General features: G+C 38.6%; 1 pseudogene; it reads right to left on the bottom strand.

Annotated features, from left to right (window-relative positions):
- Nucleotides 1–221: 221 nt before the first annotated feature.
- On the bottom strand, nucleotides 222–15,967 carry LOC127634065 (cysteine/serine-rich nuclear protein 1-like; annotated as a pseudogene).
- Between the last annotated feature and the right edge of the window lie 775 nt (nucleotides 15,968–16,742).

Here is a 16,742-nt window from a genome sequence, read left to right as displayed (position 1 = left end):
TAATCATCAGGTTTTGCACAAAATTCTCACTCAAATTTTTGTGCTGATAATATAATTTGTAATTAAACGGATTAAATTAGAAAAATGCAAGTGGACTCATACTTTGTAAAATCACATACATTAGCATGTTTATTATTTTGATTAGCACATTTCTAACTTTAACTGTATACTTATGCACACACACACACACACATACAAAAGAACAAGACAAACAATGAGAGATTTAAGAAAGAGCTTGACTTTTATTTTGAAGGGACAATCTATTGTCAAATGACGAATGAAATGAACAGCTTGAAACAGTTTAGCATGAAAATATATAATATAATAACTGCTTGGTTTTGTCTTTAGTTTAAGCAGAAAATATATACAACAAAAAGGCAGAAGAAATACTTTGAAAAGCATTGTAGGTCAAAACATACATCAATCATGACTAATAAATACAAATAATTTCCATTTCATTGTGATGAGGTGATACATCTTCACAATGGAATGAGATGGACTTGAATGAATGAATGAAGCCATGCCCACATTGCCATGGAAATTAATCCTAAACAGTTAAGAACAGCACATGAAGGCAAAAAAAGCAAATACATTTCTAAATGTGCATTTTTGCTTTCTAAACGCATGTAGTACTGAGACAAATGTATTAACAGGTCATGCAAATACTCCTTACAGGTAAAACAAGGCTGCGCCAACAGCTGATGTGTGTGTGGATGGTCAGATATGTACATTGTCTCTGATTCGGTTCCTCTGAGCTCACACAGAAACGTACAACCCTTAACTGTCTTCATTTGGAGTGCATACGGGCAAAACAAATACATTTTCTTTGCATAATGCGATACAGGTTGCATAATATATGCAGGATTTATCCACAGAACGTTTTTGAAACTACTAATTTATATCCACCATTTATGTTGACCGGTGTGTCTGCCCAACCATTCTGAGTACAATCAAATTTAACTTTGTAGATTAATTTAGGTAGTTACATTACAGGCATCCAAAATAGGATATTTCTGTGTCTGCGTTTTCACTATGCACATACCTGGCCAGAATGACCATTTTAAGGATAGATTTGACTACTGTATATTAATATATTACAATGTTTTTTTTTTTTATATTAGAACATTATTGTGGATTTCATATTTTAATAAAATAATTTGTCAGAGATACAGATTAGAATTCTCAAATCTACATTAGTTACAAAATGTTAATTCTCTATTATCGTAGGCAATATCTCAGTCGGTCACGTAATAGACCCATAATTCTGATTTAATCGATAGGTAGATTACACAGCATCAGCTATAAAAAAAAAAAAAATCGTATTCATTAGACTGGAAACCATGGCTCCTCGTGTTAACAGGCACAAAGTAAACTTTTCCTCTTTCTTTTTCCTTTAAATACTCCATTCTTTTTATTGCCCAGCAATGAAAACATTAATTCTCACTTAAATGCTAACTGTGAAATAATTTACCCAAGTGTTACTTCATAGCAATAGAATAGATTATTAAATACTTTGCTGTGGGTGCCCCTTCCTCCACAGCTTCAAATGAAACATTATTAAAGGACAAAAATATGTGCTTCAAACAGGTTAATAATGCATTTAAGGTGGGAAATATGAACAGAGATCCCAAAAATGCTAAAATAAGTTGCATTATTTCCACTTCTCCAGAGCACAGTGTGGCTCAGATATATTCAGCTGGCATTCGGAGATGAACAAAAAATAAATAACTCCGTAAGAATAAATAAAAAGCAATTAGAAATAATGGTCACTAGGAATCACAGTTATATTATGCTTTTACATAATGAATATGATTTATGTGGTGTATAATAAATTAAAGAAAAATGCTTACTTTCACCTTCCACCAAAAATGGCATGAAATCAATCTTTAACTCAGAGACAATATGGTGAACCTAAAGCTGACCCATCTGTTCTATGATTGGTTAATTTTTTATTATGGATAAAGTGCAAACTGAGGAGCCTCTGGGGGATTTGTGTACCATTAAAAATCCCAAGGAGCCGTTTTGTGGAACAGGAGTCTTCCTCTAGCTTTGCAATAAAAGTACAGACCACCCTTCATCTCAAGTCCAAAATTGATAGACAGAAGCCCCCCCCAAAATGGGGCCATTTAAAATGCTGTTTGTGTTTTTGGTGAAAATTCTCAGAAAAAAACCCAATAAGATCCATAACAGCGATGGTCAAAATGCATTAGTTTCAAAAGCTAGAAAAAGTCCCTGAGATATATAATCAGTATTATTTCAAGACTCCTATCTGTGCCCCTTTTAAATTCATTTAAATAACCTTAACAATAATAATGGGAAATGATGATAATACCACCAATGTGGGTGAGAAATACTTCACCTTCCTGGCCATATGTACAAATATTCCAAAATTTGAACTGAAATGTTAGCTGCCACTGGGATGGCATGAATAATAATGTTAATAAAGACTGTTATAACTTAATGCTTTGCTAACATCTTAAAGGCAGATAATGCAATTACTAATAGCATTGGATGGAGGGCCGTTTTGTATCCATTCATAAAGTAAAGAAAAATGGCATTCATTTAAAATCACTGAATTGTTCTATATAGTGATCATACAACATTAGACCTTTACAGACTCCATCATTGAGAGCTTCATTGCGTCCTCAAGCATCTGATTATCTGTAAAGGTGGCCGGGGGTTCTGGGACAGAATCTGACAAGCCAATCAGAGACTCCAGGAGACAGGTGCCTGGGTCGGCAGCTTGAGGAAGGCTGGGGTAACTAGGCAACTGGAACTGAAAAAAGTTGTCCACATGCTCATACTCCTTGAGGGAGTTGTAAAGCGAGCTTGGTCCCAGACAAGGGAAGCCATCAAAGAACTCAAGGTCCGATTCTGAGGAGAGACTCAGGTCCATATAGCTAGCCGAGTGATCGATGGAGGGCGAGGGAGTGTGGGGTACAAATCCACTGTGGAATAGAGTGTTTCCTTGATTAGCGTTCTCGTCTAATAGCTCAGACATGGCTGTGCTACTGATGTCCGTACAAGAGTCTGTTTGCGATGTGCCAAGCTTACTGTCGCTGGGAGATACATCTGCTGTGCTAAAGATTCCGTACCCCATAGATGACAACTCACTCTTTTTCTGCAGATGGTTGCAGTTATCATTGCAACCATCAGTGCCTCTGCTCTTAACAGAACGGTCCTCATTGTCTGTGTCGCTAAAGCTTAAAATTCTTGCGAGTCCATTTTCGTCAACATCTAGCGACGATTGCTCGCACTGACAGCTTTCGACAACTTCAGAGTCCTCGCTCTGGCCTGAAGAACAGGACGAATCAGTCATGTCGCTGCTACAGCTGTTCTCTCCTGCAGCAACTAGCTCCGAGTTAAAGTGAAAGGCAGGACTTTCTGGCACTGTGCTGCCCTCTGCTGGATGGACTGTGCAATCTGGCTGTTTTTCAGAAGTGGTCTCGTTTTCTGTCATGTGCTCCCCGAGACGTTTCTCTAGCTCTAACTTCATGATGGTGTGGATGTAGTGCGTCTGAACTCGGCTAGAGTTGAACTCGATACGGCCCTCCGTGTTCCCACAACTGTCTTTAGTGCAGCCACATGGGAAGGATGAGTGGTCCATCTGAAAAGTCAATAATCACATTACTTAAGCACATTCGGTAAGCAAAACTAGTAAATATTACCCATAAACTCATTGGAGATTAGATGTTTAGAGGCTGAAGGAAAGTCTACTGGGACTGAAGCCCTACCTGACATTTGATCCCAGCCAAACTGCAGCTGCAACTTTCTGGCTCGCAGAAGCCCTGGCAGTCACATCCGCAGTCCTCCCTTGACAAACGCAGTTCATGCAGTTGCCGCTTCTCCTCTTTATCGATCTTCTTCACGCCAGCTGCTTTGAGGATTGTGTGCCTTTTTTTAGATGGATGGGGATGCAGAAAGGAACCATTATCCAAGTTTACACCACTAATGTTGACTTCGTCCTCAGGGATGTCATCGATTGTCAATCTGTCAGCCTCTTCGGACACTTGGGTACCATTTTTGGTAAGCTGCCAAGGCAAAAGGATTTGCATGGTTACGATTTTATACTGCAAATTGTTTTAATGTTAAAAAGATAAACTTTTATTTAAAGTTGGATCAGCTAACATCTTTTGTGTTCCACAGAAAAAAATTACTTCATACAAGTTTAAAACATCATGAGTAAATGATGAGAAAATTTTCATTTTTGAGAGATATCCCTTTTTTTTTTACAATTTATTTAGTGAAAATTAAACTCAAAAATACCTTCAGCTTGAGAGCTTCCAGTTTCTCTTCCCTCATTCTGTTCTTAAGTTTCTCTGTCCGTAGGCGGCGCTGTTCTACAGCAAACTCAGCCAAAGTGTAGCAGCGCTTGGCACTGTGCCTCTGCACCATGCCCAGGGTGCAACCTCCCCGACTGGGCACGCTGGTGAAGCCCTGGCAACGAGGGAAGAAGAAAACCGTAACCTGGTCAAACTGTACGTTGCCTCGCCGTGTGCGCTTGGCCTTCTTCAAGATGGAGGTGGCTGAGTGGAGAGAAAAAAAAAAAGTAGTAAAAAAAGGATAAATATAAGACATGTCTCATATCAAGGTTCTTGTCTGGTTAAGTTGGTGGACTTGGAATCCTCTAAGGGAAAACATTAGGTCACTAGATGGCAGGCCACACACATCAAATCACAAGATGGTTGAGCCCTGAAGTAAACGCCAAAGGTAGATCCATACAGTCAATTACTGACATACTACAAAAACGTACATGATTTCACCAATAAACATCAGAATAGATGTGCAGAAATCCTAGATAAGTTTTCTGTACAATCCAGCCATATGTGAAGACAACTGCATTCCTCTTCGCTCTCGTGTCTGACAATCCACCCAGGAATTTCCCCTTGGCACTGAAGTGTGCAGAGACAGTAAAGCTTCCAAAATCACAACCCAGCGGCTGATCTGAAAGTTTGAGGTTTCTGGAGGTTGTAAAGGGCATTCAAAGGAAGTAACTTTTTATACACCCCATCTTTCTTTAAGACAGGCTATCCCAACATCCTAACCACCCCTGCAAATAGTTCCTACAACTAGACAAGACCAACAGTCACCCAGTGAATCAGTCTATGTCAGTGGTCAAATTATCCCTAATCTACAAAAGGGAATTATTTTTCACACTATACAAGAAAACCATATGGGGAAACCACATGTGGGAATAAGCTATGGAGTATGTCCATTATTTTTATTGTAAACTCCATTTCCTCTCTGCAGGAATACTTCATGTTGAATTGTTAACCTCTGTGTGAGAGAGGAGCAGTTCTCCCCTGGGGCCGCCAGCTCACCGATTGTTATCTGGAGTGAACAGAAGGAAATGGATCTCACTGTCCCCACAGCTGGTTTACATTAGACTTGCAATCTGGTGGGAACCCAACCATGCACAATTTCCCTATCTTCTTCTAGAAGCCTGTGCAAATATGTTCTGCCCTTGTCTAACAGGACTTTTGGAAAAAAGAAAAAAAAAATGATTTGACGGACAAACCTAAAAGTACAGTGAATAATGTCTGAGATGGTCCCAATTGATTTATGTGCAGAGCCACCTCAGAAATACAAGGCATGTTATTGTTTGAAGAACAGATCAGCTCTATACATTGTCCTCAAGTTAATTTGCATTGGCACTGGAGAAGATGCGTATCTTTCAATTGAATGGACTGTTCTGAAACTGACTGAAATATGGCATCTACCCTCACTATTCTACCACTTTCTGTTTCAAAAACATGACCAGACAGCCATATAATTTCCCTTCCTCCTTGCCTTTCTCCTCCACGCCTCTCTCAGCACCTGTGCTGGGTTCATGCCAGTGCTCAGACAAAGCTCTGTGTTCATTCACCATACATCACATGGCATTCTCGCTGACATCCTGCCCTGTCATCCTGGGAAACTGAACCGTTTGCCATCCTGACCCAACACACCTTACACTGCAGGCCACCTTCAACTTCCTGGATGGACATCCAGTACTGTGGTCAGGTAATGCACTCTACATAAAAACATCCTGTGTGTGTAATAAGTTTCATCCATCCATTCTAAATGATGTCTTATCAGGCAAGACACAGAGTGGCTTGCACCAAGATAAGCCATGCAAAATTATGCATGTAGCAGCCAGTATGTAGAGATGTGTAAAGTGCCGTTATCAGTTGTTTGGGGGGAAACTCACTGTTAAAGGATGTTGCTGGAGAGCTGGGGTTGCTGGGGGTTGAATCCAGGGTGTCCGAGTAGCAGCTCTCCCCATCGGAGTCCCACTCGGAGTAGGCAGAGGAGGAGAGAGAGGAGGGGGAGGACGAAGAGTAGCATGGGTCCTCCTCCACCTCCTCGTACTTCCTCTTGAGAACCCCGCTCATGGCGCTAGCGTTGGTGGTCTGTGGAACACAAGCAAAGATGGAAAATGATTATTTAAAGTATTTGCATACTAAGCCAAGCCATTAAAAAATGTTCTATTACAACAAATATGGCCATTTACATGATTAAGAGAAAACCCCTTGAAAGTTAATTGTAAAGGCAGTACAATGCAAACATATTCATATATACAATCTGGCCTTGGGTGATGGCTAATGTTTTGGCTGTGGAAATTGTCTATAGTGCAAGCAGTGCTTAGACAATATTGGTCCATGTGGATGTAGTGAGAAATTCTCTTCGTCCTTATAGCAACACAACATCCGTTGATGTTTTTTTTTTTTTTAATACAGGCCATTAGCATTTCTCTCCAAACTACTGGCTGACCGCACTTTGTACTGCATCTGAGCTAAGAGTAAAACAAGAATCAATCACATCCCTCTGGTGCAAGTCAACAATTACAGAACCTTTCACCCACTTACAAATTCAACCAGTTAGACAAATATATTGATTAGGAGGGGGACTGAATACATTCACATTAGAGAGGGGGGGAATTAGGGTTACCCCACTCAAAGAATATACACATCCCTGCTCCGATAGTGTGAAATTACACTTTTCGCAGCTGCTAAATGCATTTTACGAGACTCATTAGTGAATGTGTGCACAGCTTGGCACAGTGAACATGTTTGTTATGTAAGCCTAGAATGCATTTGTAACTGCTCCTGTGGAGATATAGCTTATTGGGCAATAAAAGCAAATCAATCCTTTGGCAGGAACAGTCTAGCCAGTGCCCATCCACTTTTTAAGGGTTTCTTAGATCTAGTGCAACACAGGCGTTTATACAAAACCATAATTTGATACTGGTGGCTGTGGACTCATTTATTTCTCTGCCCCGAGATAAACCCTGTCAGCTAGTTCACCTCAGCCACAAGCTTTGTGCTGCACTTTACAGCTCAGGCATGTTCATGCTGAAACAGGCAGAATGGAAGGAAGGAAGAGTTGTGATTTAAAGATAACAGGAGTTTTGAGAAAACTGACAACTACAAAACTGAACTTCATTAAAGGTGTGACAGCTAGTATTTATTTATCATTCTTAGAACTAAATTTTCTCCCAGTACAAATGCAGACATTGCTACCATTTATTCCCCAGATGTCTGATGGCAAGTGATAATGAACAGTAAATATGTATTGCAAAATGAGGCTTGTTCTCACCCACACAGTGACTTCTGTGAAAAAATAAATTGACAGACTGTCATGACGGCAGTTTATACAACTCACAATCTTAGACTATGTTGTGTCATCAACCAGAAATTAAAGAGCCAAATGACACTGATTCATCCCTTCCATAAAGTATGACTAACATAATATGACTCACAATAAAAGTCTGTTATTTGTCTAATATTCAAGCCTTGGAGCTTAATTTTACTCTTTCACAGTGCAGTTAAAGTACCTTAATAAAATTATGGCAAGACCACAATATTGCAGAAACATGCAGTAAAATAAAGCAAACGAGCTTTGTGCACAAACACAAAAGACCCCCTTACCAACAGGTTTCTATGTTTGCATGCACACAGACTGAGAAAAAGTTCCTCATGTGCATTTCACACATTAGCGCTGCCATCGTAAATGTGCCAGACATCGACGATGCGTCTGTGCCATCTGCACATTCAGCCACGGCTCCTCCACTGCCAAATGTCGCTGCCAAAAAGCATGAGGTGAATTTGATATGATTATAAACCTGACAATAACTTCAAAAAGGACCATCCACTGGTGGCTCTATATGTCACCAATCTTATCTGCTCATGCAACACCAGCCCAAAGACCTTGCAAACAATAAATTAACTCTTTTCTACAAGCCAAAGTCTTAACAGAAGTTATGCAATAGTTTTTGCCATAATTGGATGTGCTGCTGACAGGGGTTTTAAAACGTCAAATGACAGGGCAAACAGCTGACTTGTCTGAAAATGGCACTACAGGCTAAGGACATAATCTATTTTTACTGCGAGGACTAGTATGTACCCAGATCGGTCCACATTTGCATGCAAACAGCCAGCACAGAGAAAGCAAACCCTTACATGCTTCATCTTGCATCATCGACAACAAGTGACTTTCTGCACAGACAAGCCCATGAACGTCTGCAGGTCTTATGAATGGAGTCCTTTCATAATTGCCTAATTGTATGAAAAGGGATATTGAATTAATGATATGAGGAAAGCTGATTGCCACCACACACAAAGCAAAAGACAGAGGAATTCATACTCATCTACTCATTTGACTAGGAAATTGGCTTTTGACTTTTCTCAACATGACATTTCGAGAAACAAGAGAGCACCTGCACACAGCATCTGGTGCTTGTCTAGTCCCTGTTCTTGTAACAGGCATCCCACAAACACTCATGTGTGACAGCTATTGGAGAGCACAATGGTTTAACTTACATATTCACATCATTCTGTAAAGAAGAAAAAGTAAAACCCACAAACCACAGAGGATTCCCTGAGGATGGCATGCATGCATGCTTACCATGCAGAAGAGTTGTAATTAAGGACTTTGGACAGTAGGGAGAGGGGAAGGAAGGCTCGAGAGAGATGGAGATAGTGGGGAAGAGTGGAGGACCTGGGTGTTAGAAGTGGGTCATTGTCTCTTGACTGCAGCCTACCTGACACATTGATTTGTTAATCTTGCTTAACGGGAAGAAACTATGATGACGAGCTAATCCCAGGAATTGGGGGGTGTATATAAGGGGGATGGGGTGCTCAATTGGAGGTCAATCTGGAGCTTGTCCAATTGCACTCACAAACAAATGTTAAGAAAACAAATACCGGTAAAACAAAGAGAGGTCTGTCTACAAGGGCTTGGTATTGATACAGATTCCACAATTTGATTCTGATTAGATTCCAAATCACAATCCCGCGATTAGATTCTGATTTTGATTTAGTATCAATTAATATGGGCACATTTTAGTTATTTTTGCTTGCATATGAAAGAAATTCTCTCCCAGCTAATGCTGGTAATTATACAGGAGACCTTCTAACTAGATATAATATGAAAATATGAATTACAAATAATATTTGATTCGTTTTTCATAATTTGTAACATTTTAACTTATTAAAAAGTAACAAATCAATGTATTTAATTAATAATGTATTTTAGTAATAATGTATTTTACATGGTTAATGTTTAATTTGACCTATTAACAGGTGATTACATTGATTTGTTGAACACAAATCAATGGCATTTCTGTAAACATCATAGTTAAATAAACGAATGTTAACGAGAGAGACACGAATGGCTTTATCTCATCTGTGCTATGCCTAATAAAAATTTAATGTTTATTTTTTGTTGCTTTTGATAAACAGCTGTCTGTGAAGAACAGAAAGGGTATAAAAAAATAAAATCAAATGCGAGTGACATCCTCTTATTGTAGCAGAGGATTGCGCATAGAGTAAAAGATCGATCTTGGGATTTAAGAATCAATAGAAACTGTTCAAATGAAGATCACAATGCATCAGGAAATCTATATTTTTAGCCACCCCTACGGTCTACCACTAAATATGCCACAGAGCAGATCTGGATTTGCTGTCCAGACTCCAGAGTGAAAGAGATGACAGACAAAGTATCCCATATGCTTGGGACAGGGCTGAGAAGGTGAGATGTTTGCACTGGTTCATAAATTATGCCGTGCTGCCATTCCAATAAAGGCACTGTCCTGATGAGGTATTCTCAAAGCTGTTGTCACAAAGGCAGGCAAATACAAATCTTATGCAGAGGGAAAGCAAGAGCATCCTTGAAAGCAGCAGACTGCTAAAACTGATCTTTAACCTCTGTCAGCACAGTGCTGTGATGCTAAATATAGCATGTAAGTATTATTAAGCATTGATAGTTTTTTTTTAACTCACCAGCTCTCACAGTCCTAGCTTTGAAGAGCATAACACCAGTCATGAACACCACCTGAACTGCTAGCCTGCACCAAACACACATGCAAACAGTGGAAATCCCAACCTGATCTAATGCAAGACTTATTATAGTTTTGATTTTTGATTTAACTTTTAATTCTATTTTATATTCAATTTGTCTTAATTTAGTTTAGCCTAGTATTTTAGTTTTAGTATTTTTTATGGCTGCCAAAGCAAAGCATTTACTGGTGTAGTATAAAATATAATTTAAATTATCAGGGGAGTGGTATTTTCATGTTTAATGTAGATTGTAAATGTTGCACATTTTATAAAATAGGGTGATTATGGGTAAAATGAAAAGACATTTAAGCTTGATCCACATTGTATACATATGTATTTCCTTAAATGATTATAAATCACTACTAATCTAATCTTTGGGGAGTAAAAAAAATAAAAGGGATAGTTCGCCTGAAAATTACAGTTCTTATTTACTCACCCTCATGTCATCCCAGATGTGTATGACTTTCTTCTGTTGAACACAAAGATTTTTAGAAGAATATTTCAGCTCTATACGTTCATACAATTCAAGTTAAAAGGGGCCAAAATTTTGAAGCTCCAAAAAGAACATTAAGGCAGCATAAATAAAATCCATAAGACTCTGGCGGTCAAATCCATACCTACAGATGAGATATGATAGGTGAGAAACATCAATATTTAAGTCCTTTTTACTGTAAATACTGTACATCAGCCATCTCCTTGGCAATCATGATTTCAAGCTTGATGTTATATCCCAGAGCCATCTAGCACTCCGCAGACTCTACTAGTAAGTATAATCAAGCTTGAAATAATGATCGGTCTTGTAGACTGCAATTGCAAGATGTGCAGTGAAAAGGAGTTACATTTTGGTCTGTTCTTACCCAAAACAGATTAGATCACTTAAGAAATTGATTAAACTACTTATGGATATGTCTTTGTGCTTTTTGGAATGTCAGAGTTTTGTACCCTGTTGACTTGCATTTTATGGACATACAGAGCTGAAATATTCTTCTAAAAAATCTTTGTGTTCAGCAGAAGAATGAAAGTCTTACAAACCTGGGATGGCGTGTGGGTGAATAAATTATGAGATAATTTTAATTTAAGGGTCAACTCTCCCTTTATCTTTTTGAGGTTTTAAATTGAATATTTTACTGGGGATGTGTGGCAGAGCTCATTTCATGACCACTGGTGGGAAAAGCAATGTTAAAGAAAATGACAGAAATTTGAGGTAAATCTTTTTAAAGTTATGAAAAATGATAAGTTAACTTAATGATATGATGTGAAAGTGTATATGAACATATAAAAATGAATTCCAAATAGATGTAGATATTTTCTAGAGAATAATTTTTCATTAGTCCCACTTTACCAGCACTGCTTTAAAAAAATCTGGGATTTGGTAAAAAGAGGGTCTTCAAAGGTTCTACATCACACGCATTATTGAATATTTCTTCATTTTTGCTTTTGACAAAGACATCCTAAGCTTTCTTTAAAGGTATAATATTAGGTTATGTATTTAGATCATAATTCAAAGTGACAAGAATGTAAAATTAAGAAACGTGTCCCATTTTGCCCATATTTGCCCCTAGTATAACAAAAACTAAAATGAATGAGATTTTTTTTTTTTTGTTAGTTAGTAAAAATATTTTAGTTTCAGATTTATCCATTAATTTCAGTTTTTTATTTTTGTTTACAAAAATTATTTTAGTTAGTTTTCTTTAACCATTTTAACACTGATGCAAAAGAGTTTACTTTGCTGCTCCAGCTCACAGCTTAGCACATCCACACAAGATAAATTAGCAAGAGAATGTACCTCATCTAAACTGACTGAAGCCAGGGAGGAAAACACTCTAAAAGTGTGGCTCTGAAATATCTATCACAGGCTAATCACTGGGGATCACTGCTGTACTGGCTTAAGGTGTACTGAAAGGTGCAAGATAATCAAATCCAGATAATACAGAGGCGAACAGCTGCCAAAATTCCACCAGCATCTAGACAAGAATGCATATTGGTCGAGAAGTGCAGCGCAGAGCCCGCCCCCCGCTGGTCAGGCCATTGAAACTGCTGTCACGGGGAGAAGGAAGAGTGTTGTGTTGATCATTAGAATGCTGGGTGTTTACCTATGCCAGAGACATTCTGTTCCTGAACCTCAACCCATGCGGAGTACACATTCATCCAAATAAGAATGCACACTGATGTGGGAGGGTTGTCGGCGAGAACTTTAAACAAATAAATAATATGATGTTTCCCACAGGAATTCTCCTTTGGCACAGTGACACATTCTGTAAGAGGAAAATGGTTTGCTCTATTCCAGATGTGTCTGTGTACTCCAAACCACTATTCCCCAAAAGAAACCACCTCAGATAGGCATATCCATAAAAACATCTGATGGAGCATATAATATATAACACACCTCAAAGATTACGTTAAAATGGTAGAGATGAAGATTTCTCTCACAGGCCTTTGAATAATAGCTATATGGTCCTCCTACCTGACACATGTTAATGGTTAAATCACAATGTACATTTCCAAACCTGTTCATTTAAACTTTTTGCATATAAAAGGAGTTTGGACAACACTAACAAGACAGATGTCCCTTAAAGTGATAGTAATCCATAAATGAAAATTCTCATCATTTACCTCCATGCCATCCCAGATGTGTGATATTGAGCTTTATTCTGCTGATCACAAACCATGATTTTTAGAATAATATCTCAGCTCTGTAGGTTCATACAATGCAAGTGAATGGGAATTGAAAAAAAAAAATGTAAGCTCCAAAAAGCACATAAGTCAGCATGAAATCCATATACAGTCCAGTGGTTAAATCAATTTATTCAGAAGTAATATGATAGGGGTGTGTGAGAGACAGATCAATATTTAAGTCATTCTTACTATAAATTCTCCTCCATGCCCAATATGTGGCGAGACGCATGAAGAATGTGAATTGCCAAAAACAAAAGAATGTGAAATTCTTCAGAAGACATGGATTTAAGTCTTATGGATTACTTTTATGCTGACTTTATATGCTTTTTGCGGCTTCAAAATTTCGGTTCACTTGCATTGTATGGACCTAAAGAGCTGAAATATTTTTCTAAAAATCTTCGTGTTCAGCAGAAGAAAGTCATACACATCTGGGATGACATGAGTGTGAGTAAATAATGAGAGAATGTTAATGTTTGGGTAAATTATCCATTTAAACAGCATTACATCATTCATAAGAGAGACACAGGCACCACAGCAAGTGATTAAAAAGCTTACAGACGTTTTGAACCAACTGCTCCTCACGTTTTAAGTCAACGAGTGGAAAGTATGACAGCCCAGGAAAATACCTAATCTGGATGAGATATTTCCATCACTCATGGAACAATTTGCATCAATATCCAAAATGCAAACTTCCAGAATGAATCTTCAATGAGAAGTCACTGGCTTGCTCAGTTCGCTCTAACTTAATGGTGTCAGAACTAATACTATCTGTCTTTACCATTGCTTAGAGACTCCCAAGGGAAAGCGTGTATGTGTGTTTAGAGTGGGGGAGTGCAGGGGTCAGCTAATGTCTGGGGCACTCGCTGGTACCACAGAAGCTGGGAGGAATGCTAGAGTGACGAAACAGATGGGTTGCCTCTGTTTTGCTGTTTTAGAGACACCAGGGTCCCCACCTCCCCCAATCACATTGCATAAAAGCCACACACTGAACTACCCCAAATAGGAACACCCAGTCTGGGGTGTGTGTGTCTTAATAAAAACATGCCATGTTGTGTGATGCCTCCCCAAATGCAGACATCTCACAAATAAACGGTAGTCTGGTTTAGATGAGACACATGAAGACAGGAGGAAACTGCCTAGACAGCCACACCAGATGTACTCATGCCACTTAAATCAGCTGATTGGCTGACTAATAGGAAAGGCAATTTGCACCTTCTCAACCCAGTAAATAAAAAAGGCACGATTGTGTTTTAAGCGTACTGTTTGATAAATTTGATGTCGTTAACCTAATCCAAAATACAACACTGCTCCTTACACAGGCTACACTGATTATTTCAAGGTAAATGTAATTTGCGACCGGTGAACCACCGTGAGTGACCGACACAATTAAAAAAAAAAAAAACACTTCATTCACTCAATTTATTTATTAAGAACAATAAATAAAAAAATAGACATTTATCACGGTGCTGTGTACAAACGGAGTCAGCGACACGATGTTCATCATTCCCACAAACAATCCGCGTGAGGACACGCGAGAGACAGCAGTAACATACCATTAAACTGACTGCATGGAATCTGCAAACGCGCGCGACAACATTAAACGCGTTCAAATAAATAACTCCTCTACCACACAGACCCAGAAAACAAAACAGCAATAATAAGTAGGCTACTATTTTCGCAATATACCAGGACACTTGATTAAAGTTCACAGGTGAACGCAATGACTTTCCATCTCAGACATTCAATCCGTTTATAAAACAGGGATTATATTAGTTTACGCCTTAAGCATCGCTGTCGTACTTCCAAAAACAGAAAAAACTAAGTATCATCCCATGAATATGTAATCAACGACCAACTTTGACAAACCAGTGTGAGATGAGAACATCAGATTACATTATCAATCAATTATTCCAATCACGTCGTGCACATCGTGTTAGTGGTTGTTGCCTCCCTCTCTCGTGATGACCTGATCAGCCCCCCTCGTGATTGACTGATGTCAATCACAGCAATAATCAAATGATCAAGAGCGGTCTGGCTGTAGCCTCACATGCACTCTCAGACCCCGATGACATCATTGAAAAGTGCACGAGTGCAGATCTGCAGGCAGACGCTATTAAAATTATACGGTGTGGCACCTTAAGGAGTCGCTCTCGCTTCAGAAGACACACCAGCACTATAAACGTGAACGAGGAATTCACTCACACATCCAAACCAGCATCTACGGTTTATCATAAGGTCCACTATGCTGGAATTCTGCCAATGGATCCGGCTCAGAACAGCCAACAGCTGTTTAAACGAACGAATGAAAAAAAAAATATATATATATATATATATATAAAGCCCAGCGACAAACTCAACCACAGCCATTTAAAATCTTTAATGAGCCAAGTTTATATATAATCTGAACACATACCCATTGTCGTACAAGAATATAAAAGGTAGCCTAAGCAATTGTATTTTTAAGCAAAAATAAATAGAGCCGAGTTTATTACTTAAAATAATTTGTATAAGCTATACGTGTATTAATTACACTGAAACGCAAAAGCGAGACAATAGCGAATTATGTAAACTTTAGTAGTATGTTACGGCAACCCACAACACTGTCCTTAACTTCGCTACTTTAACATGGTTACACAACATATATTTATCTGTTTATAGTGACGAGAGAAACGAACATTCAAACTATTTGGCTGGACTCCAGCACCGAGGTTTGGCCATTAGACAAATTACAAGTGCAACGTTAAACAGCGCGGACCTCCGCTACTCACCGATTATGTATCCGATCAGCATTAGTAATATATCACAATGTAGTAAAGGATGAACCGATAATAATCCAAGTGATACGATTGCGTTTTTATCCGTATAAAGGTCCCGTTCTGTTTGTGTGCCTATTGTGCGCTCGGCTTACAGCAGCTGAAGCTGTTCCTCTTGTCTGAAGCAGACGGCTGAGCAGCGCAGTCTTTTCGTCAGTGGAAAACTCCCTCCTGGCGTGTGACGCAGGCTGTGACACGGAGGGAGAGACTGCCCACGCGCTGCTTCCTGCCTTCCGCGCGGAGCGACTCTCTTTCCTGGCTCGCGAGCATACTGACAGAAAATCAACATATAGTATCATTATCGAGTATGACCGGAACACAATTTATCACGAATTATGTGAAAAACAAATCTTTCATGGCCCATGAACATTTATTGTTGTAACCATAGTTACCACCATAATAATACAGTACCGTTAATGTTACTACTGTAAAGTCATATTACATTAATATGGCATGTCCTAATAGCTTTCAGAATGTTCCTGCTATTTTGTTTTTCTTTTCTTTATGACAGTGGTCCCTAATAACAAGTAATCACAGTTTAATTGTGACATCTAAAATTAGTATACATACTTGAATATACATCCATTTTCATCCATTTTAACATAATATTCCAGTTTCAATACAAGTTAAGCTCAGTCCACAGCATTTGTGAAATAATGTTGATGACCACAAGAAAATGATTTGGACTCGTCCCTCCTTTTCTTTAAAAAATGTAAAAATTGAGCTTACATTGAGACACAATGAAAGTGAATAGGAACAATTTCTGGAGGGTTTAAAGGCAGAAATGTGAAGCTTATAATTTTATAAAAGCATCACATTAATTCTTCTGTTAAAACTTGTGTATTATTTGAGCTGAAAAGTTTTTACTATTATTTTAGGGTTTAAGGGTTTGTTGCATTACATCGCTATGGCAAAAAAGTTGTACATTTGCTAT

Source organism: Xyrauchen texanus, chromosome 41 (genome assembly GCF_025860055.1).
Source record: "Xyrauchen texanus isolate HMW12.3.18 chromosome 41, RBS_HiC_50CHRs, whole genome shotgun sequence".
NCBI classification, from domain to species: domain Eukaryota; kingdom Metazoa; phylum Chordata; class Actinopteri; order Cypriniformes; family Catostomidae; genus Xyrauchen; species Xyrauchen texanus.
This window is presented reverse-complemented; position numbering and strand designations above follow the sequence as displayed.